Below are 23,377 nucleotides of genomic sequence, written 5' to 3'. Positions count from 1 at the left end.
TGCTCGGGTCCGGCTGCCGCGGCTGCTGCGGCCTGCTGCTGCTCGGTGGCTCGAGCGATGGGCCGGATCCCGGGGACTCTAGCGGCGCTCCTCGCTCGTGAGTGAAAGGGGGTTGTTGGGTGTGGGAATTGTTTATTGTCTGTGACGCCACCCACGGTTGTGGTGATTTGTTGACACCACCGCTGCTCTGTATGGGGATCCCGGGAGTGATGGTATGGGGCAGCTGGATGTTAATCCTCCCCTCCGTGGGTAGGGGGTTTGGTGGTCCCGGGGCCCAGTGATGAGGTGGGTGATGCAGGGCTTGGTGGGATGCAGGGACGCCGGGGCAGCTCTGTGCCTTGCGGCACTGTGGTACTCAGCCTGAGACGATGACACAGTTCTCGGTAAAACACACGGCTGGAAAGACGGTTCCCACGGAAGGCTGCACTTGCTTTCCCCCAGTAGTTGACGGTGACGGTCACTTTTCCTGCACCTAATGTTTCTGTGTTGGTAGCGATGGGTTCCCACCGGTTACCCACTCCTCGGCTTCAATCTGGGCCGAAGGAGCCCTACTTTGCCTGCAGGCGCTGGCCCTGAGAGACTGGTGCCCTGGCGGTGGCGGTGTCTCTCTGTTACGGTTGGACTGTTGCCTTCAATCGGGACTTGGTTGTTGGGAGACAGTCGTCCCCTTCACTGACGGATTTGGCAAATTATGGCGACTCCTAGCCTTGCCGGGATCCGAAAGGCCCCTGCCCTGGTGCTGACTGTTCTTCGTATACCGCTCCAGACCGCCGGGTCACCACCTGTCCGCGGTAGTTCCAGCAACCTCCGAGCAGTCCCCCTGCAGACTATCACCGCCGTCTGCTGACCTTGCTGTCACAGTCCGGGGCACACACCCGGACCAACTTCAGGCTTTCCTACTCTCCCTTCTCTGTCACTTCAGCTTTTCTTCTTAGCTCCACTACCACTTCACTTCCTTCTACTTTCACTTCCTCAACTCCACTCCTTCTTTACTCCTTTCCGTCCCTAGCTGGACTCCACTCTAGCCCTCAGCTAGACTTCAACTGCCTGGTTCTTCCCGCCACCAGAGCTGTGAACTCCTCGGTGGGTGGAGCCAACCGCCTGGCCCACCCCCTGGTGTGGACAACAGCTCCTGGAGGAAGGCAACAAGGATTTTTGGGTTAGCTTAGATGTTCCTAACTGGGGTGTAGGGTGTGGTGGTGTTTTGACCTGTGACCCCTGGCTTGCCCAGGGCATCACATTCCCCCTTAGCAAAATGCAGACCGTCCACGGGCTGCCCGTCCAACACCGGTTTTATTTTCTGAAAATATATAAAAAAAAAAAGGTAAACGGTAACATATTTACATCTTATGACATCATCCCACATCGGGAGGCACATTTCTTAAACGTTGCAAAACGGTTCACGGTCACGGTTTCCGCTCTCTCCCACCCAAGCAACCTGGCCCTGATGCTGCCCCTACAACCCAGGCAGCACCCCTTGACCCAAGTCCAGCACAAGTCACCCGAGCGGGATCTGTCCTTCCCCTCCAGAGGGTAGCCACCGGTTCCTGTGGTGGCTGGGCCCCAGCCGGCTCTACTGCGGGCCCTCCCTCTAACCTGCCTCTCCGGAGGTGGCAACTGCGGAAACGGTACCGGTAAACAACTTATTTACAAGCCACTAACATTTGTGGTTGCCCTGCAAGTTCACGGGCTTGTCCATAAGGAGTCCCTTATGCAACCTTTTCAAACGGTCCCCTCGGGGACAACGGTGCCGGCAACGGCCGGTTTTCTCAATCACGGTAGGACAATCAGGTGACTTTCACGGTAATCATTACTTATCATCTTTCAACTTTTTCAAACAAACAACTCAGTGGTGGTCCCAACGGGGACTGAACAACGGTGCTCCGCTGCCCTTACTTCTGGTATCCGGCTTCATCCGAGGGAGGGGGTGCAGAACTCACTCGGCTCTCCTGGCTGCCCCTCAGTTTTGCATCTAGGGTGAACCACCCCCTCTCTCCACAGTGCCGGGTATACTGTACAATGTCACCCGGCATCAGGTTACGGCCGGGATGCTCCTCAGGCAGGTGGGCATTCACATCCCGCCGGGCTACAAACACTTCAGCCTCCAGGCCCGGTTCATATATAAACCCATAGCCCCGGCGGACATCAAACCACCTCACCTGCCCTTCGTATAGCGGGCCCCGGACACGGAATGTGGCCTGGCGGAGATTCTCCTTCTCTCTAATCGCTCGGGCCACCAGCTCAGCCTTCTTCCTCTCTCTTTCACCGATCTCCAGGCCCAGCAGTACCGGCTCCCTATCCCAATATGGCGCTGCTGCGAGCTCCGGTGCACGGGTCGGGCCCTGTGGGACATTCTGGACGCTGCCCACTGTCAGGGATCTGGGCGGCGGGTCCCGCGGTGTCTTGGCCTTGGGCGCTGCCTTACAGCAACAACCCGGCGCTACCTCAGCCGAGGTGTGGGGGATGGGCACAGGGGCTTTCCGCTGCTGGGCCTTTGGCTCGGAACGGGCCATCAGCTCCGGCTCAGGGGACTTCTCGGGGGATGCCTCCGGTGCGGACTTCGGGGCCTTCCATGGCAGCACCTCCGACTTGCTATGGGCTCCGGCTACAGGTCGGCCCGCCGGGGCGGGCATGCTGGGTATCGCTACCGGTTGCGGTGGCAGCGGGCCTAGTGGCGGGGTCACGGCTTCCGGGACGGGTGGTGAGGGAGGCGGCAGGGGGAGATGGTTTGGACCGGGCCCCGCAGCCGCGATGACCGTCCCTTCAAGGGCATCGGGGCGTGGGTCACTCACCCTCCCTTCCTCGGCTTCCTCCTCGCGTCTCCGCACGGTCGCAATTACGTCTGCCATGTCGGCCTCCCACTCCTCCATGAGGAGCTGCATTCTGACCTGCAGCCTCTGGTAGAGCTGCGCGGTCTGGATCTCCACCCACGCCGCGGTTCCAGGCGCGGGAGCTACGGTGCTGCGGGATGGCATGAACATGTTGCTGGCGGCCTCTCCCAGGAACAAGATGTCTGCAGAGTCCTGGCGTCCCTGCTTTTATAGCTGCGCTCACATGCAGCTAGCCGCCATCGCGTCCCCCTTAGCTTCTCTTTAGCCACTCCTCTATCGGGGCGGGGTTTTGGCCTTCGCGCCTCTGCTACTCGAGAAGACGCTCGAGCGGGGACTTTTCGCGCCAAAGATGGCGGCTTCTGAAATTTTCTGGCCGGACACCTCCGGCGGTAACAAGGCGCACCTCTACCAGACGGCAGAGCGGTAAGATCCTGTTCGTGACGCCAAGTTGTCGCGGGCGGAGGAGGGGACACCGCGCTCTCCCCACTGCTCGGGTCCGGCAGCCGCGGCTACTGCGGCCTGCTGCTGCTCGGTGGCTCGAGCGATGGGCCGGATCCCGGGGACTCTAGCGGCGCTCCTCGCCCGTGAGTGAAAGGGGATTGGGATTTGGGATAGTTTATTGTCCGTGACGCCACCCACGGTTGTGGTGATTTGTTGGCACCACCGCTGCTCTGTATGAGGATCCCGGGAATGATGGTAGGGAGCAGCTAGTTGTTGTGTTGCCCCTCCGTGGGTAGGGGTTGGTGATTCCGGGGCCCAGTGATGAGGTGGGTGATGCAGGGCTTGGTGGGATGCAGGGACGCGGGGGCAGCTCTGTGCCTTGCGGCACTGTGGTACTCACTCAGCCTGAGATGATGACACAGTTCTCAGTAAAACACACGGCTGGAAAGACGGTTCCCACGGACGGCTGCACTTGCTTTCCCCCAGTAGTTGATGGTGACGGTCACTTTTCCTGCACCTAATGTTTCTGTGTTGGTAGCGATGGGTTCCCACCGGTTACCCACTCCTCGGCTTCAATCTGGGCCGAAGGAGCCCTACTTTGCCCGCAGGCACTGGCCCTGAGAGACTGGTGCCCTGGCGGTGGCGGTGTCTCTTTGTTACGGTTGGACTGTTGCCTTCAATCGGGACTTGGTTGTTGGGAGACAGTCGTCCCCTTCACTGACGGATTTGGCAAATTATGGCGACTCCTAGCCTTGCCAGGATCCGAAAGGCCCATGCCCTGGTGCTGACTGTTCTTCGTATACTGCTCCAGACCGCCGGGTCACCACCCGTCCGCGGTCCTTCCAGCAACCTCCTAGCAGTCCCCCTGCAGACTATCACCGCCGTCTGCTGACCTTGCTGTCACAGTCCGGGGCACACACCCGGACCAACTTCAGGCTTTCCTACTCTCACTTCTCTGTCACTTCAGCTTTTCTTCTTAGCTCCACTACCACTTCACTTCCTTCTACTTTCACTTCCTCAACTCCACTCCTTCTTTACTCCTTTCCGTCCCTAGCTGGACTCCACTCTAGCCCTCAGCTAGACTTCAACTGCCTGGTTCTTCCCGCCTCCAGAGCTGTGAACTCTTCAGTGGGTGGAGCCAACCGCCTGGCCCACCCCCTGGTGTGGACACCAGCTCCTGGAGGAAGGCAACAAGGATTTTTGGGTTAGCTTAGATGTTCCTAACTGGGGTGTAGGGTGTGGTGGTGTTTTGACCTGTGACCCCTGGCTTGCCCAGGGCGTCACATTCCCCCTTAGCAAAATGCAGACCATCCAGGATACGGGGAGCGATGGGGGCCGGAGGTGGCGCGCCGAGCGGGACCGGGGAATGTTGGTGTACTCACTGTTGAATAATTGCACACGAGTCTGTTGGTAAACCAAGGTGTCAGTGGCCGGCTGCCACGTTCGGGTGTACTCGGGTCCCACACCCGGCTGGTGTACCGATATCCCTTCCTCCGGCACTTTGTAATTTTTCTCACTTCTGGACAACTCCGTATGAAATGGGGAAGTCCGCTCCCGGTATCTTCTGATTGGGAGATGTGCCCGCGAAAACTGACCCTTGGGATTTCAGTGGGTGTTTGCGGATACCCTATGCCACGCTGTGGGCTCCCGTTTCACTCTATCTAGGCTAACACTTCTGGAGCAAGGCTTGCAACCTTGCTCCCGCCCTGGTAAATTAGAGAAGAGGCTTGCAACCGTCTTCTAACTAGGGTCCAGGTACCTAGCCTGTGCACGGTTTTCGGACCGGATCTCCACTGTCGGTACCGGTGGGCTCCAAACCTGTCCATGTCCGCTTGGGATCTCCTGCAACTGGACTCCCGTCGCCTTTGGGCACGGTCCACTGCTTGCCACCTAGCCAGTAGACCAGGGCCACTACCCTGTCTACCCTCCACTAGGCTCAGCTTTCCTTTTGACAGTCTGTCACTCCTCTCCACTTGACCTCTAACTTCAAACTCCGACTCCGACTAGAAACTGACTTGTTCCCGCCCCCAGATCCACAAGACTCCTAGGTGGGTGCTCCCAATTCGCCTGGTCTTGCCCACTGGTGTGTCCTTCTTGCCCTGAGTGGGGTGGCTAGGATATTGTGGCTGATGGGACCTGGTGTGGGAAGGTGTTATGTAGGGTGTAGTACACTTCTGTGACCACCTGGCGGCGCCAGGGCGTCACAAAGTTGCATTGTGATTTTGTGACGCCCTGGCCTATCAGGTCGTCACAGGGTGTTGTGCAATCTGCCCTCCTGTACAGTATCCACCTTCTCCTGGTTAAGGGTCCCTAACCATTGGTGTTGAGAAGAAATACGGCCACAGCGGCTGAGGGATCCGGACCTCCCCCGCTGGCGGCAAGCCCTTCACTGTCACGTACCCCATCCTCGGTGGACGCTGAGCTGCTCACGTCAATCCCGGCAGCGGAACTTTTGGTGTCTTTGAGTCAAGCTCCAGCTGCAGAAACCCCAGTTCAGATCCTCATCCCGGTCATGTCAGCGGTCATCCAGGCACCGGCCAGACCAGACCCGGCCATATCACCGGGTCCGTCCTCAGAGGCGGAGCACCTGGACCCTGCAACCCCGGCTGCGGAGCAGTCAGTTTTTCAACCTGCCAAAGCAGAAGCAGAACCTAAGGATCTCCGGGTTCCACTACCGCGCGGCATCCCAACGGCTGTTGGGGCCGCAAGAGTTCAGTTAAAACCAAAGCCAGCTAGGGAGCTGAAGCCGTATGCTGATGCCCCCTAGTGGGAACGAGAACACCACCAGAAAAAGCTGACACCAGCGATGACAACTGCAGACCAGCGGCAAAGGGAGATCGTTGCCCGTACACGGAGAGAGAAAACCTGAGGAAGGCCACCTTTTGTGTTTGAGGGCCGCAACAAAAGGGCCTCATGCGGTGCTTCAAACCTGAGAAGGGGTGGGGTTTCCTCTGGGAAGCAAGTCAGCCTGAAAAGGTGTTTGTAGCTCGAAGGGATATCGAGCAGCATCTCCCGAGGGATCACCCAGCCCGTAATCTGGAGCCGGGGGAGATGGTCACTTACACGCGGCACTGGAGCGAGCGGGGCTGGTACGCCCTAGATGTAAAACGGCTCGCTATGGTGAATGAGCAAGTTGTGGCAGCTGCCGCAGTCGACTACCAGCCTCCCAGTGAGCGGTACAGAGAAGAGTGTTAAAAATGTTGAAAAATGCCAGTAGTTAAGCGATGCCATAGCACTGTTAGGTATCGGTGTTGTCGTTTGTTATTTTCCACAGTTTACAATTCTTCATATAGAAACGTTAGTAAAATAAGTGCTTAATTCACAAGGTTTTAATGAACAGAGTGAGAATTACCAGATTTTCTAAAAATTGCTAAAGTGTGTACACCAGTACATGGACTTCGTTAAAGTTTTTATAAATAGTAAATATGGACCACGGACACAGGACTGGCATGACCAACACGGACTAGTGTTTTGTATATAGTTGCACTTCCTGTTAACCTTTTCTTACTTTTTCTACAGTTAAAAAAAAAAAAATAAACCTCTGATGTCCTGTAGATTGGGGACGAGCTATGTTTAACCAAGGTAGAATGTGACGCCCTAGCCTATCAGGTCATCACAGGGTATTTAATTTGGGATGGTGTGTCATTACTGACACCTGGTGGTTCAATCTATTATATACCACTACTACGGGGACATATAGGCTGATGTCTATGCTGGCTTTGGATCAATACATTAGTATATGTGTTCTGCTGGGTGATTGCATTATATCTGATACTATATAAACTAATGGTCGGCAGGGCTGTATTTTGCCTTCGTGCTGCCCTAGGCACTTTAAGTGGTTGCGCCCCTTATTGACAACGTAAAACTGAGTTTTCGCACACGACATCTGTTTAAGCAGATCTACTCTGTAAAACACTTGAAAAAGTATCAATGAGAAACGAAGGGCACTACCCCCCCCCCAATGGGAATCACCACAGGCACATCAAAACATAGCATGAGTATAAAATATTCCCACCGTCCCCACTTATATACTGTGACTGTCACACTGCCCCTAATAAACTACACACTGCCCTCCCTTATAAATTATACCCACCACACCTTCCTCAATTATGAAATATGATCTGCACATTGTCCTCACATCATGCTGCCCCCCTCCTCTCAGTGTCCCATGCATGCTGCCCCCTCCTCACAGTGTCCCATACATGCTGCCCCCTCCTCACAATCTCCCATGCATGCTGCCCCTTCCTCACAGTGTCCCATGCATGCTGCCCCCTCCTCACAGTGTCCCATGCATGCTGCCCCCTCCTCACAATGTCCCATGCATGCTGCCCCCTCCTCACAGTGTCCCATACATGCTGCCCCCTCCTCACAATCTCCCATGCATGCTGCCCCTTCCTCACAGTGTCCCATGCATGCTGCCCCCTCCTCACAGTGTCCCATGCATGCTGCCCCCTCCTCACAGTGTCCCATGCATGCTGCCCCCTCCTCACAATGTCCCATGCATGCTGCCCCCTCTTCACAGTGTCCCATGCATGCTGCCTCCTCCTCACAGTGTCCCATGCATGCTGCCCCCTCCTCACAGTGTCCCATGCATGCTGCCCCCTCCTCACAGTGTCCCATGCATGCTGCCCCCTCCTCACAGTGTCCCATGCATGCTGCCCCCTCCTCACAGTGTCCCATGCATGCTGCCCCCTCCTCACAGTGTCCCATGCATGCTGCCCCCTCCTCACAGTGTCCCATGCATGCTGCCCCCTCCTCAGTGTCCCATGCATGCTGCCCCCTCCTCACAGTGTCCCATGCATGCTGCCCCCTCCTCACAGTGTCCCATGCATGCTGCCCCCTCCTCACAGTGTCCCATGCATGCTGCCCCCTCCTCACAGTGTCCCATGCATGCTGCCCCCTCCTCCCAGTGTCCCATGCATGCTGCCCCCTCCTCACAGTGTCCCATGCATGCTGCCCCCTCCTCACAGTGTCCCATGCATGCTGCCCCCTCCTCACAGTGTCCCATGCATGCTGCCCCCTCCTCACAATGTCCCATGCATGCTGCCCCCTCCTCACAATGTCCCATGCATGCTGCTCCCTCCTCACAGCGTCCCATGCATGCTGCCCCCTCCTCACAGTGTCCCATGCATGCTGCCCCCTCCTCACAGTGTCCCATGCATGCTGCTCCCTCCTCACAATGTCCCATGCATGCTGCCCCCTCCTGACAATGTCCCATGCATGCTGCTCCCTCCTCACAGTGTCCCATGCATGCTGCCCCCTCCTCACAGTGTCCCATGCATGCTGCCCCCTCCTCACACTGTCCCATGCATGCTGCCCCCTCCTCACAGTGTCCCATGCATGCTGCCCCCTCCTCACAGTGTCCCATGCATGCTGCCCCCTCCTCACAGTGTCCCATGCATGCTGCCCCCTCCTCACAATGTCCCATGCATGCTGCCCCCTCCTCACAATGTCCCATGCATGCTGCCCCCTCCTCACAGTGTCCCATGCATGCTGCCCCCTCCTCACAATGTCCCATGCATGCTGCCCCCTCCTCACAATTTCCCATGCATGCTGCCCCCTCCTCACATTGTCCCATGCATGCTGCCCCCTCCTCACAATGTCCCATGCATGCTGCCCCCTCCTCACAGTGTCCCATGCATGCTGCCCCCTCCTCACAGTGTCCCATGCATGCTGCCCCCTCCTCACAGTGTCCCATGCATGCTGCCCCCTCCTCACAGTGTCCCATGCATGCTGCCCCCTCCTCACAATGTCCCATGCATGCTGCCCCCTCCTCACAATGTCCCATGCATGCTGCCCCCTCCTCACAGTGTCCCATGCATGCTGCCCCCTCCTCACAATGTCCCATGCATGCTGCCCCCTCCTCACAATGTCCCATGCATGCTGCCCCCTCCTCACAATGTCCCATGCATGCTGCCCCCTCCTCACAGTGTCCCATGCATGCTGCCCCCTCCTCACAGTGTCCCATGCATGCTGCCCCCTCCTCACAGTGTCCCATGCATGCTGCCCCCACCTCACAATGTCCCATGCATGCTGCCCCCTCATCACAATGTCCCATGCATGCTGCCCCCTCCTGACAGTGTCCCATGCATGCTGCTCCCTCCTCATAATGTCCCATGCATGCTGCCCCCTCCTCACAATGTCCCATGCATGCTGCCCCCTCCGCACAATGTCCCATGCATGCTGCCCCCTCCTCACAATGTCCCATGCATGCTGCCCCCTCCTCACAGTGTCCCATGCATGCTGCTCCCTCCTCACAGTGTCCCATGCATGCTGCCCCCCTCCTCACAGTGTCCCATGCATGCTGCCCCCACCTCACAATGTCCCATGCATGCTGCCCCCTCATCACAATGTCCCATGCATGCTGCCCCCTCCTGACAGTGTCCCATGCATGCTGCTCCCTCCTCACAATGTCCCATGCATGCTGCCCCCTCCTCACAGTGTCCCATGCATGCTGCCCCCACCTCACAATGTCCCATGCATGCTGCCCCCTCCTCACAATGTCCCATGCATGCTGCCCCCTCCTGACAGTGTCCCATGCATGCTGCTCACTCCTCACAATGTCCCATGCATGCTGCCCCCTCCTCACAATGTCCCATGCATGCTGCCCCCTCCTCACAGTGTCCCATGCATGCTGCCCCCTCCTCACAGTGTCCCATGCATGCTGCCCCCTCCTCACAGTGTCCCATGCATGCTGCCCCCTCCTCACAGTGTCCCATGCATGCTGCCCCCTCCTCACAATGTCCCATGCATGCTGCCCCCTCCTCACAATGTCCCATGCATGCTGCCCCCTCCTCACAGTGTCCCATGCATGCTGCCCCCTCCTCACAATGTCCCATGCATGCTGCCCCCTCCTCACAATTTCCCATGCATGCTGCCCCCTCCTCACAATGTCCCATGCATGCTGCCCCCTCCTCACAATGTCCCATGCATGCTGCCCCCTCCTCACAGTGTCCCATGCATGCTGCCCCCTCCTCACAGTGTCCCATGCATGCTGCCCCCTCCTCACAGTGTCCCATGTATGCTGCCCCCTCCTCACAGTGTCCCATGCATGCTGCCCCCTCCTCACAATGTCCCATGCATGCTGCCCCCTCCTCACAATGTCCCATGCATGCTGCCCCCTCCTCACAATGTCCCATGCATGCTGCCCCCTCCTCACAATGTCCCATGCATGCTGCCCCCTCCTCACAATGTCCCATGCATGCTGCCCCCTCCTCACAGTGTCCCATGCATGCTGCCCCCTCCTCACAGTGTCCCATGCATGCTGCCCCCTCCTGACAGTGTCCCATGCATGCTGTTCCCTCCTCACAGTGTCCCATGCATGCTGCTCCCTCCTCACAATGTCCCATGCATGCTGCCCCCTCTTCACAATTTCCCATGCATGCTGCCCCCTCCTCACAGTGTCCCATGCATGCTGCCCCCTCCTCACAATGTCCCATGCATGCTTCCCCCTCCTCACAGTGTCCCATGCATGCTGCCCCCTCCTCACAATGTCCCATGCATGCTGCCCCCTCCTCACAGTGTCCCATGCATGCTGCTCCCTCCTCACAATGTCCCATGCATGCTGCCCCCTCTTCACAATTTCCCATGCATGCTGCCCCCTCCTCACAGTGTCCCATGCATGCTGCCCCTCCTGACAGTGTCCCATGCATGCTGTCCCCTCCTCACAATGTCCCATGCATGCTGCCCCCTCCTCACAATGTCCCATGCATGCTGCCCCCTCCTCACAATGTCCCATGCATGCTGCCCCCTCCTCACAGTGTCCCATGCATGCTGCCCCCTCCTCACAGTGTCCCATGCATGCTGCCCCCTCCTCACAATGTCCCATGCATGCTGCTCCCTCCTCACAGCGTCCCATGCATGCTGCCCCCTCCTCACAGTGTCCCATGCATGCTGCCCCCTCCTCACAGTGTCCCATGCATGCTGCCCCCTCCTCACAGTGTCCCATGCATGCTGCCCCCTCCTCACAATGTCCCATGCATGCTGCCCCCTCCTCACAGTGTCCCATGCATGCTGCCCCCTCCTCACAGTGTCCCATGCATGCTGCCCCCTCCTCACAGTGTCCCATGCATGCTGCCCCCTCCTCACAGTGTCCCATGCATGCTGCCCCCTCCTCACAGTGTCCCATGCATGCTGCCCCCTCCTCACAGTGCCCCATGCATGCTGCCCCCTCCTCACAGTGTCCAATGCATGCTGCCCCCTCCTCACAGTATCCCATGCATGCTGCCCCCTCCTCACAGTGTCCCATGCATGCTGCCCCCTCCTCACAGTGTCCCATGCATGCTGCTCCCTCCTCCCAGTGTCCCATGCATGCTGCCCCCTCCTCACAGTGTCCCATGCATGCTGCCCCCTCCTCACAGTGTCCCATGCATGCTGCCCCCTCCTCACAGTGTCCCATGCATGCTGCCCCCTCCTCACAATGTCTCATGCATGCTGCCCCCTCCTCACAATGTCCCATGCATGCTGCTCCCTCCTCACAGCGTCCCATGCATGCTGCCCCCTCCTCACAGTGTCCCATGCATGCTGCCCCCACCTCACAATGTCCCATGCATGCTTCCCCCTCCTCACAATGTCCCATGCATGCTGCCCCCTCCTCACAATGTCCCATGCATGCTGCCCCCTCCTCACAGTGTCCCATGCATGCTGCCCCCTCCTCACAATGTCCCATGCATGCTGCCCCCTCCTCACAATGTCCCATGCATGCTGCCCCCTCCTCACAATGTCCCATGCATGCTGCCCCCTACTCACAATGTCCCATGCATGCTGCCCCCTCCTCACAGTGTCCCATGCATGCTGCCCCCTCCTCACAGTGTCCCATGCATGCTGCCCCCTCCTCACAGTGTCCCATGCATGCTGTTCCCTCCTCACAGTGTCCCATGCATGCTGCTCCCTCCTCACAATGTCACATGCATGCTGCCCCCTCTTCACAATTTCCCATGCATGCTGCCCCCTCCTCACAGTGTCCCATGCATGCTGCCCCCTCCTCACAATGTCCCATGCATGCTGCCCCCTCCTCACAGTGTCCCATGCATGCTGCCCCCTCCTCACAATGTCCCATGCATGCTGCCCCCTCCTCACAGTGTCCCATGCATGCTGCCCCCTCCTGACAGTGTCCCATGCATGCTGCCCCCTCCTGACAGTGTCCCATGCATGCTGCCCCCTCCTGACAGTGTCCCATGCATGCTGCCCCTCCTGACAGTGTCCCATGCATGCTGTCCCCTCCTCACAATGTCCGATGCATGCTGCTCCCTCCTCAGTGTCCCGTGCATGCTGCCCCTCTCCATGAGCTCCTAATGCTGCCTTCCTCTTTTCCATAATGACACCTCTATGCTGCCCCATTCATCCTAAGACCACCACACTAACGCTTATGCTGAGACCCCCCCCCCCCCCACACACACTACCCCACTCTTGATATTGACTCCTCTACATTGTTCCACTCCATACTGAGCCCAGACATGCTGCCCCTTCTCCATAATGAGCTCCCAATGCTGGCCCCCTCTTATTCTGAGTCCTTACACTCCCCCCCATCGATAGTCATTGCTCTATCCCTCAACCCTTGTCCTCTGTCTCTAGCATTGGCCCCTCTCTCCCATTCCCCCAGCAGCAGCCGCTCTCTCCCGCCTTCACCAGCAGCCTCTCCCCCAGCATCAGCCTTTCTCTCCCCAGCCTCCCCCAGCATCAGCCTCTCTCCCCCCAGCCTTCCCCAGCTTCAGCCTCTCTCCCCCAGCTTCCCCCAGCATCAGCCTCTCTCCTCCCAGTCTCCCCCAGCATGAGCCCCCTCCAGCATCAGCCTCTCTCCTCCCAGGCTCCCCCAGCATCAGCCTCCTCCAGCATCAGCCTCTCTCCTCCCAGCCTCCCCCAGCATCAGCCTCCTCCAGCATCAGCCTCTCTCCTCCCAGCCTCCCCCAGCATCAGCCTCCTCCAGCATAAGCCTCTCTCCTCCCAGCCTCCCCCAGCATCAGCCTCTCTCCTCCCAGCCTCCCCCAGCATCAGCCTCTCTCCTCCCAGCCTCCCCCAGCATCAGCCTCCTCCAGCATCAGCCTCTCTCCTCCCAGCCTCCCCCAGCATCAGCCTCCTCTAGCATCAGCCTCTCTTCTCCCAGCCTCCCCCAGCATCAGCCTTCCTGCTCCCAGCTTCCCCCAGCATCAGCCTCCCTCCTCCCAGCATCAGCCTCCCTCCTCCCAGCCTCACCTTCCCCCTCCCAGCCTCAGCCTCCCTCCTCCCAGCCTCCCCAGCCTCAGCCTCCCTCCTCCCAGCCTCCCCCAGCCTCAGCCTCCCTCCTCCCAGCCTCCCCCAGCCTCAGCCTCCCCCAGCCTCAGCCTCCCTCCTCCCAGCCTCCCCCAGCTTCAGCCTCCCTCCTCCCAGCCTCCCCTAGCCTCAGCCTCCCTCCTCCCAACCTCACCAAGCATCAGCCTCCCTCCTCCCAACCTCCCCCAGCATCAGCCTCCCTCCTCCCAGCCTCCCCCAGCATCAGCCTCCCTCCTCCCAGCATCAGTCTTCCTCCTCCCAGCCTCCCCCAGCATCAGCCTTCCTCCTCCCAGCCTCCCCCAGCATCAGGCTCCCTCCTCCAAGCCTCACCTTCCCCCTCCCAGCACCAGCCTCTCTCCTCCCAGCCTCCCTCCTCCCAGCCTCCCCCAGCCTCAGCCTCCCTCCTCCCAGCCTCCCCCAGCTTCAGCCTCTCTCCTCCCAGCCTCCCCCAGCCTCCGCCTCCCTCCTCCCCAAGCATCAGCCTCCCTCCTCCCAGCCTCCCCCAGCATCAGCCTCCCTCCTCCCAGCATCAGCCTCCCTCCTCCCAGCCTCCCCCAGCATCTGCCTCCCTCCTCCCAGCCTCCCCCAGCATCAGCCTTCCTCCTCCCAGCCTCCCCCAGCATCAGCCTCCCTCCTCCCTCAGCATCAGCCTCCCTCCTCCCTCAGCATCAGCCTCCCTCCTCCCTCAGCATCAGCCTCCCTCAGCATCAGCTTCCCTCCTCCAAGCCTCACCCTCCCAGCTTCCCCCAGCATCAGCCTCCCTCCTCCCAGCCTCCCTCAGCATCAGCCTCCCTCCTCCCAGCCTCCCTCAGCATCAGCCTCCCTCCTCCAAGCCTCACCTTCCCCCTCCCAGCCTCCCTCAGCATCAGCCTCTCTCCTCCCAGCCTCCCCCAGCATCAGCCTCCCCCAGCCTCAGCCTCCCTCCTCCCAGCCTCCCCCAGCCTCAGCCTCCCTCCTCCCTCAGCCTCCCTCCTCCAAGTCTCCCTCAGCATCAGCTTCCCTCCTCCAAGCCTCACCCTCCCCCTCCCAGCCTCCCTCAGCATCAGCCTCCCTCAGCATCAGCCTCCCCCTCCCAGACTCCCCCAGAATAAGCCTCTCTTCTCCCAGCCTCCCCCCCAGCTTCAGCCTCTCTCTCCCCCAGCCTCAGCCTCTCTCTCCCCCCAGCCTCTCTCTCCCCCCAGCCTTAGCCTCTCTCTCTCCCCAGCCTCAGCCTCTCTCCCCCCAGCCTCAGCATCTCTTCCCAGACTCAGCCTCTCTCTCTTCCCAGCCTCCCCCCAGCCTAAGCCTCTCTGTCTTCCCAGCCTCAGCCTCTCTCTCTCTTCCCAGCCTCCCCCCAGTCTCAGCCTCTCTCTCTTCCCAGCCTCCCTCTCTTCCCAGCCTCCCCCAGCCTCAGCCTCTCTCCCCCCAGCCTCCCCTTGCATGATTACAGTGGACAAAAAGAGGCATCGCAATTTGCAACGATCATCAACTAACCTTTAAGGTGCCCATACATTCTAGGCTCTGCCTTACCTGCTCCGGTGCCCGCCGCCCTGCTCTGGCTGGCTCCTCTTCTGGCTTGCTCCAGCTGCAGACGCGTCCTCCTCCGCGGCGTGTGTCATCTGCAGCATTGGACGCTGCAGCACAGGGCAGTGAGCTGATTGTCGCGCCCGCGCGCCTCTGACCCCGGAAGTGCAGGCCATGGAACTTCCGGGGTTAGTCAGCTCACTATGCCTGGCGCCCGCCATGTATTTAAATAGACAGCAGAAGTGCGCCTCTCCTCCCTCCCAACCCCCCCCCCCCCCCCCCCGGAACACAGCCGAGTGTAACGGAGGGAGGGACGGGGGGCGGGGATGTAAAAAAAAAAAAAAATTTTTTTTTTTTTTTTTGCTGCCAGAAGGTGCCGCCCCCCGCAACGTGCCGCCCTCGGCACGGGACCACGGGTGCCTAGTGGCAAATACGGCCCTGATGGTCGGATGTTTTTCCTTCCCAGTAATACATATATTATATGCAATCCCCTTGCAGTTATACTAGCTATAACCCTTTGTAGCTTGGGACTATTTACATATAAATCCTGCCAGGTGATTGCAGTATAATTATATTAGTGGATGTTATATTATATGGCCCTACTTGGGGATGTTGGATGGAGTGTTGGTGCTGACACCTGGTGTTTGGTTTTATTACATATAAACCTCTGTAGAGATATACATGCTGTCATCTATGATATCATTGGGTCAATATACTAGCATATGTATACTGCTGGATGATTGCACTATATTGATGAATATGTTATATGCAGTTTTAATGCAATTATAATGGCTGTAATCCAGTGTAATTTATGACTATATCTATCTATATATAAACCCTGCCAGGTGATTGCATTATAAATTCTGCATTTATTATTTGTAGGTCCAATACAATTATATTGGCTGAAATCCAGTGTAGCTTATGACTATATCTACATAAAACCCTGCCAGGTGGTTGCACTAAAATTTTGTTAATATATGATACAAATTATGGTTGGACCACCCCCCCCAAGATCTTTGTACATGTAATGATTGGGTATGGTGTTGATATATATACAGTTCTAATATGACCCGATGATGAGTAATGAGGCTATAACTACTACCTGCCAATGACGGAAACTTGTCTACATGGTCGTTATATGTATGGTCAATCACAATCCTTTTTTCATTGTTTTTAATAGAACACTGTGGTGTCTATCTCCTGTCTCTTGTCAATGAATACATTTGTGATTGCAATAAATAGAACTTTGGTCGTTTTTTTTTTTGTTTGTTTTTTTTCTCCCCCTCTTGCATCACAGGGTATTGTGCAATCTGCCCTCCTGTACAGTATCCACTTCTTCCTTGGTTAAGGGTCCCTATCCATTGGTGTTGCCAAGAACAGCTAATTAAAATCCTAGGAATACTCTGCACCATACCCACCAGAGACACCAGTTGACGGCCTGAGTTGAATAGGGTCGCCCACTTGGGGGGCTTGTAAAGGAGGGTCAGGAGTGTCAGGACACAGTGAGTTGAGGAGTGACTCTCGAGAGGAGAGGTCACGGAGCTGTGAAGTGTTGGAGAGAGAACAGGACCGGGGCTCCTTGAGACTACTAGGTGGCAGACGTTGGTGGTAGAGCTGGTCCCCGGTCACAGGGGATCATAACAAGGGGCCCGGGCTGTCAAGGAGGACAGCCGGTGGCCTTGTGCCATACCGGGCAGGGGCCAGGGCACAACGGGGTACGTGGACCCTAGGTCAAGAAGAAGCTTCAGGCGTCTTGACAATTTACCCGACGAGGATGGAGCCTTCAAGATCCGTTCTCCACCTGCTCCAAAATCGGGGTACTAGCGCAACGAGGGGGATAGGATTTTCCACTCATACGGTCCAGAAAATCCCAAGAGTGAACCTTGAGAGCACGCTCACCCAGTTAGCCATACAGGTGAGCGGGACCCGACTAGTTTCATACTATAAGGACCAACTAGAGAACATGGTGCCAGGAAAAGGTCACAGACTAACAGGCAACACCAACAGGCACGGGAACCAGGGGTGCTCCCTCCCTGCGGCAGCAGTGTCAAGAACTTTGGTTTACCAAAGTTGTCGGTGTTAGCGTTATTGGACTGAGTGAGTACAAAAGTGACCCTTACCATACCAATGGCACCTCCCTGTCCCCAACACTGAGTCCCGGGGCATTCCCCTACCCATGGAGGTGTGACGCCCTGGACCCCCAGGGGTCACAGAATAACACCACATACACACACCCCCTCCCCTTGTTAGGTACATCAGTCAAACAAAATCCTTGTTACCTTCCTCCAGGCTTGATGTCCACACCAGGTGGGGAGGAGCCAGGCGGTTGGCCCCACCCACCGAGGAGTTCACAGGCCTGGAGTTGGGAAAAGACAGTAGATTGTGGTAGACAGTGGAAGTGAGAGGAGTGAGAACTGTGTGTGTCTGGGTTGGAGCCCAGGCACAATCAGCAAGGTCGGCAGATGGTGGTGGCCGTCTGCAGGAGTTGGTGGAGGTCAGCGGAACCGTAGGACTGGGGTCGGGTGGTGGCCCGCCGGTACTGAACCGGGGAGCAGATTGAAGCCAAGCACCAAGGCAGGGTACTCAGACCCCGACTAGGCTCGGAAGCCACCGTAAAGGTCAAATTCTCTGATTGCGATCTGGACCTCAGGGGTTCATTCCCAACCAAGTCCCGTTAGAAGGCAACAGCCCAACCTGTCCAGATAAGAGCCATCGCCAAGGGCCAGAGATCCAAGGGCCAGTGCCTGCGGGCAACCGGGCTCTCCCGACACGTACACGCCGGGGAGCGGACTACCCGTGGGAACCCATAGGAGTCAAACACATACACACAGGTGCAGGGAAACAACAGCCACCATTAACCCGTCCGGGGAGAGTGAAAACCCCGCAGCCGACTGTGGTCGCCGTCCATCCAGCCATTTGGTTTACCAGAGACTCTGTCCTTCTGTATCTGAGTGAGTACAACAGTGCCATCCGGCACCGCGCTGCATCGCAACCTTGCACCCACGCCCACGCTGCCTCCCCGCAGCCGGCTCCTGCACTTGCACCTATACCTTCCCTCCCCAACCAGGGCCCCGGGACCAACTGCCCCTACCCACGGAGGGGTCAACACCTTAGCTGCTCTCCGCCATCACTCCCGGGATTCCCCGTCACCAGCAGCGGTGGTGCCCACCATCACCACAACCCGTGGGTGGTGTCACGACCGACATCCCAAATCCCCACCAAAAACCTCCCATTTTCACTCGTGGGCAAGGAGGTGCTGCTCGAGCCCCTGGTCCAGCCCCGTGCTCGAGCCACTGAGGAGCAGAAGCACCGGACTCGAGCGCCAGCGATTCCCAGGCGAGCGGCGTTCCCAACCCCTCCGCCCGCGACAGAGGGGTTAAACATTCGGCTGCCCACACCATCGCCAGCAGGTACTCCCCATTGCAGCGGTGGTACTCCATCTTACCACACACCACGGGTGGAGTCACAAACTGTCCATATAACCCCCCTTTAATTCCGAGTGGCCACGCCACCCTGACTCCCAGGTCCGGAGATCCCTCTAGCCACCGCGGATCCGGATCCGAGCAGCGGCGGCAGGCTGCTGACACAGGGGTGGTACAATTTCCGCCCCATTCAGTACTTGCAGTGGTGATAAGATATGGCAAGGACTGAATGAGTGATGGTGAAGAGAGGAAGGGCCGAACATATGAGTAGTAAAGTCAGTAAAAGGAACTTTTTTTTTTCCCTTTTCATTTTTATGTTTTTGGAGATGACAGCTTGTTTTTTCAAATTGTCTTTATCAGTAACATCATTTTGGGGTACATAAAACAAAGTTTTCATTGGTGCCATGTTGAGCTAGATGTCAATTTTCAATCACTTTTTAACCTCTCTACGACCAAGGATGTACTGGTATGTCCTTGGTTGCCTCCCTCCGGTTACCACAAGCACTGTCGGCGATACCGCGGTAATCACCACGCTTGTCAGCTGATCTGATCAGCAGACCTGAGCGGCTAATAGATGCCTGTTAATGCCTTAGGGGCACTTTGCACACTACGACATTGCAAGCCGATGCTTGCGATGCCGAGCGCGATAGTCCCCGCCCCCGTCGCAGCTGTGATATCATGGTGATAGCTGCCGTAGCGAACATTATCACTACAGCAGCTTCACATGCACTCACCTGCCCTGTGACGTCGCTCTGGCCGGCGAACCACCTCCTTATTAAGGGGGTGGGTTGGGCGGCGTCATAGCGACGTCACACGACAGGCGGCCAATAGAAGCGGAGGTGCGGAGATGAGCAGGACGAAACAACCCGCCCACCTCCGTCCTTCCACATAGCCGGCGTGAGCCGCAGGACGCAGGTAAGGTGATGTTCCTTGCTCCTTCGGCTTCACACACAGCGATGTGTGCTGCCGCAGGAACGAGGAATAACATCGTAACATCGGTCCTTCCGAAATTATGGAAATGACCGACGCTACACCGATGATATGATTTGGACATTTTTGCGCTCCTTAATCGTATCAAAAAGGATTTACACACTACGATATCGCCTGCGACGCCGGATGTGCGTCACTTTCGATTTGACCCCACCGACATCGCAGCTGAGATGTCGTAGTCTGCAAAGTGCCCCTTAGATCTCACTGTCAATCACTGACAGTGCAATTTAAAGGGCCGCTGTGAGGATCACGCTGTTCTCTGCTGCCATTGGCAGCTCCACAACGTGATCACGGAGCGCCAATATACTACCATGATAGCACGGATGTTAGATGATGACCTATGGCACTGTCATGACTGACTTCCTGTGTGAACCGGCAGAGCACTATAGCATCGCTCTAATCAGGACAAGCGATTGGAGTATACAGTCATAAAGTCCCCTTAGGAGGACTAGGAAAATGAATAAAAAAGTTTTTAAAAAAATATGAATAAATAAAAAAACCTGAACGTTCAAATTACCCCCCTTTTGCCCCCATTGAAAATAAAGTAATTAAAAAAATTAAAAAATTAAACATATTCAAAAATGCCCAATCTATCAAAATATAAAATCAATTAATTTGATCGGTAAACAGTGTAGGAAGAAAAAAATTCCAAACACCAAAATTACGCTTTTTTTGGTCGCCACAACATTGGAACAAAATGCAAAAACAGGCAATTAATACAGCGCATCTACACAAAAATTATATAATTAAAAAAATCAGCTTAAGCCATAAAAAATAAGCCATCACTGAGCCCCAGATCCTGAAAAATGATAGCGCTATGGAACTCGGAAAATAGCGACAAGAGCGCAAATTTTTTATGGACAAACTTTTTCTTTTTTTCACCACTTAGATAAAAGTAAAACCAGTGCTTTTTTTGTCAGGCGCCGCTGGACGTCATTGAGGAGCAGGGGGTGGGGGCACGAACAAAAGGGATTGTCCACTACTTTAACCATTACTGACCTTTTCTTAGGATAGGTCACCAATGTCTGGCTGGTCGGGGTCCGGCACCTGGCAACCCCGCCAATTCCCTACTCTAGGTGTCGATGGTGGCAGGTGGCCGGAAGTGCTCAGTTCTGGATCTGCTCCGTCTTCTGATAGTGGCAGCAGTCTCCTATTAAAATCAATGAGGCTGATGTGCAGTACCTGTGATGCCCTAGACTAGCCAGGTAGTCACAGACATAACACCATACACACCCCCTACCCTAGACAGTTACACCAGTCAGACAAAAACCCTTGTTGCCTTCCTCCAGGGTCTGATGTCCACACCAGGTGGGGCGAAGCCAGGCGGTTGGCCCCACCCACCAAGGAGTTCACAGGCCTGGAGGCGGGAAAACAGACAGATGAGTTTAGGAGGTGAAAGTGAGAGGAGTGAAACGTCTGCGTGTGCCTGGGTAGGAGCCCAGGCACTGACAGCAAGGTTGGCAGACAGTGGTGGCCATCTGCAGGAGTTAGTGAATCTCCGCAGAGCTGTAGGACCGGGGTCGGGTGTTGGCCCGCCGGTACCGAACCGGGGAGCGGAGTGAAGCTAAGCACACAGGCAGGGCCATCGGACCCTGACCAGGCTTGGAGCCGTCGACAATAGTCAAATCCGAGTGTGACAGGAACCCCAGGGGTTTCCCAACAACCAAGACCCGACAGAAGGCAAAAGTCCACGCCGTGAGGATATACAGCCACTGCCACAGGCTAGAGATCCAAGGGCCAGCGCCTGTGGGCAAAACGGGCTCCTACGGCACCCATATGCCGGGGAGCGGACTACCGGTGGGCAACCACAGGAGTCAAAACATTCTAACAGGTGCAGGGAAAGACAGCCACCATCATCCGTCCGGGGAGAGCACAACAACACTGCAGCCGGCTGCGGGACCCGTCCATCCGTCCGTTTGGTTTACCAGAGACTCTGTTGTTGGTTGTCTGAGTGAGTACACTGGTGCCATCCGGCACCGCGCCGCGCCGTCCCTGCAACCCTGCACTCCCAGCCATCCAGCCTCTCCATTACACCATCGGGCCCTGGGATCTCCAAAACCCTCTACCCACGGAGGGGACAACATCCTAGCTTCTCCCTACCATCTCTCCTGGGATCCACGTCACCAGCAGCGGTGGTGCCATCATCACCACATCCCGTGGGTGGCATCACGAACCATCTCCCCAAACAAACCATCCCTTTTCAATCACGGGTGAGGAGCGCTGCTCGAGTTCCCGGGTCCGGGCCACCGCTCGAGCCACCGAGCAGCAGCAGCAGAAGCCCCGGACCCGAGCGTGGCGAGGGCGTCCCCTCCGCCCGCGACATACTTGGCCGTGGACACCATCAGAGGACGGAGCAGATCCAGAAATAAGCATTTCCGGCCACCTGCACCATAATCAGCTGATCAGTGGTGGTCCCATTGTGCTCACATCAGAAGCAATGCACAAGTGGGACCAAGGCCTAATGATAAGACATAGTCAGTATCACAAATAAACATTTACATTCAGGTACCTTATAGATGATGTTGACTCTAGTCATTTCTTTCTATTCTTCATCTTGTCCTGACGCTATGATGACTTTTCACATTCACATCTCGTGTCTGCAGATTTCCATCTTCTCCGATTTTCTGCAGCACATCCCGACACGATGCCCCTAAAAATAGCAAAATGATTATAATACTTCTACTTAGAAATATCTGCCCTACACTGTGTCCCAGAATAAATATTGGCCCCTCACAGTATTCTCTGCACAAATTATGACCCACACTGTCCTTCTTATGGTACATGGCCTACATATTCCCTCTTTCCAAGCTGAGCCTACTGTTTACAGTGTCCTTTACACTGTGTCCCCTTATACTGCCCAGTCTTTATACTGTGCCTTCATCACACTCCCCCTCCTTGCTATAACCTCACACTGTCCTCCCATTCTGCCCCCTCTCCATACCTCCCCCCTCCACTAGCCAGTCTTTATTCTGTGCCCCTCACATTCTTCTCATCCCTTACTGTTTCCTTACTACCTCCTGTGTGTCCATATACTTTTCCACCTCACTCCCCATCCTGCCCACTTGCTCCTCATACCATGTCACTCTTTCTTCTGTGTCCTCAAAATTTCTTTCCAGTTTGCTCCACATCCTCTCTGTTTCCATGCATGAAACCTCATCCTCTCTGTCCACATGCATCACCCCTCATCCTCTCTTTTCCCATGCATCACCCCTCACCCTCTCTGTCCCCATGCATCACCCCTCATCCTCTGTACCCATGCTTCACCTTTCATCCTCTCTGTCCCCATGCATCACCCCTCATCCTCTCTGTCCCCATGCATCACCCCTCATCCTCTCTGTCCCCATGCATCACCCCCTCATCCTCATTGTTCCCATGCATGAAATTACATCCTCTCTCTCCCCATGCATGAAACCTCATCCTCTCTCTCCCCATACTGTGTCCAAAGATATTTCCCCCTCCCCATCCTCTCTTCCCACCATACTCTGTGCACAGATAGTTCCCTCACCCACCCATACTGTGTATATACATATTGCCCCCTCCCTACCCTCTGTCCCCCCATAGTGTGTCCACAGATGGTTCCCATTCCCCACCCTCTGTCCCCCCCATAGTGTGGCCACAGATGGTTCCCATTCCCCACCCTCTGTCCCCCCCATAGTGTGTCCACAGATGGTTCCCATTCCCCACCCTCTGTCCCCCCCATAGTGTGTCCACAGATGGTTCCCATTCCCCACCCTCTGTCCCCCCCATAGTGTGTCCACAGATGGTTCCCATTCCCCACCCTCTGTCCCCCCCCATAGTGTGTCCACAGATAGTTCCCTCCCCCACCCTCTCTCCCCCATACTGTTTCATAAATACCTTCCTCTCACCCCATAATGTTCCTCCTCCGTGTCCTCTTCAGCTCCACACTGGAGCACTTCTCAGTGTTTCTCTGCCTCCTCCGCG

This window comes from Anomaloglossus baeobatrachus, chromosome 3 (assembly GCF_048569485.1).
Source record: "Anomaloglossus baeobatrachus isolate aAnoBae1 chromosome 3, aAnoBae1.hap1, whole genome shotgun sequence".
In the NCBI taxonomy this organism is placed as follows: Eukaryota; Metazoa; Chordata; class Amphibia; order Anura; family Aromobatidae; genus Anomaloglossus; species Anomaloglossus baeobatrachus.
This window is presented reverse-complemented; position numbering follows the sequence as displayed.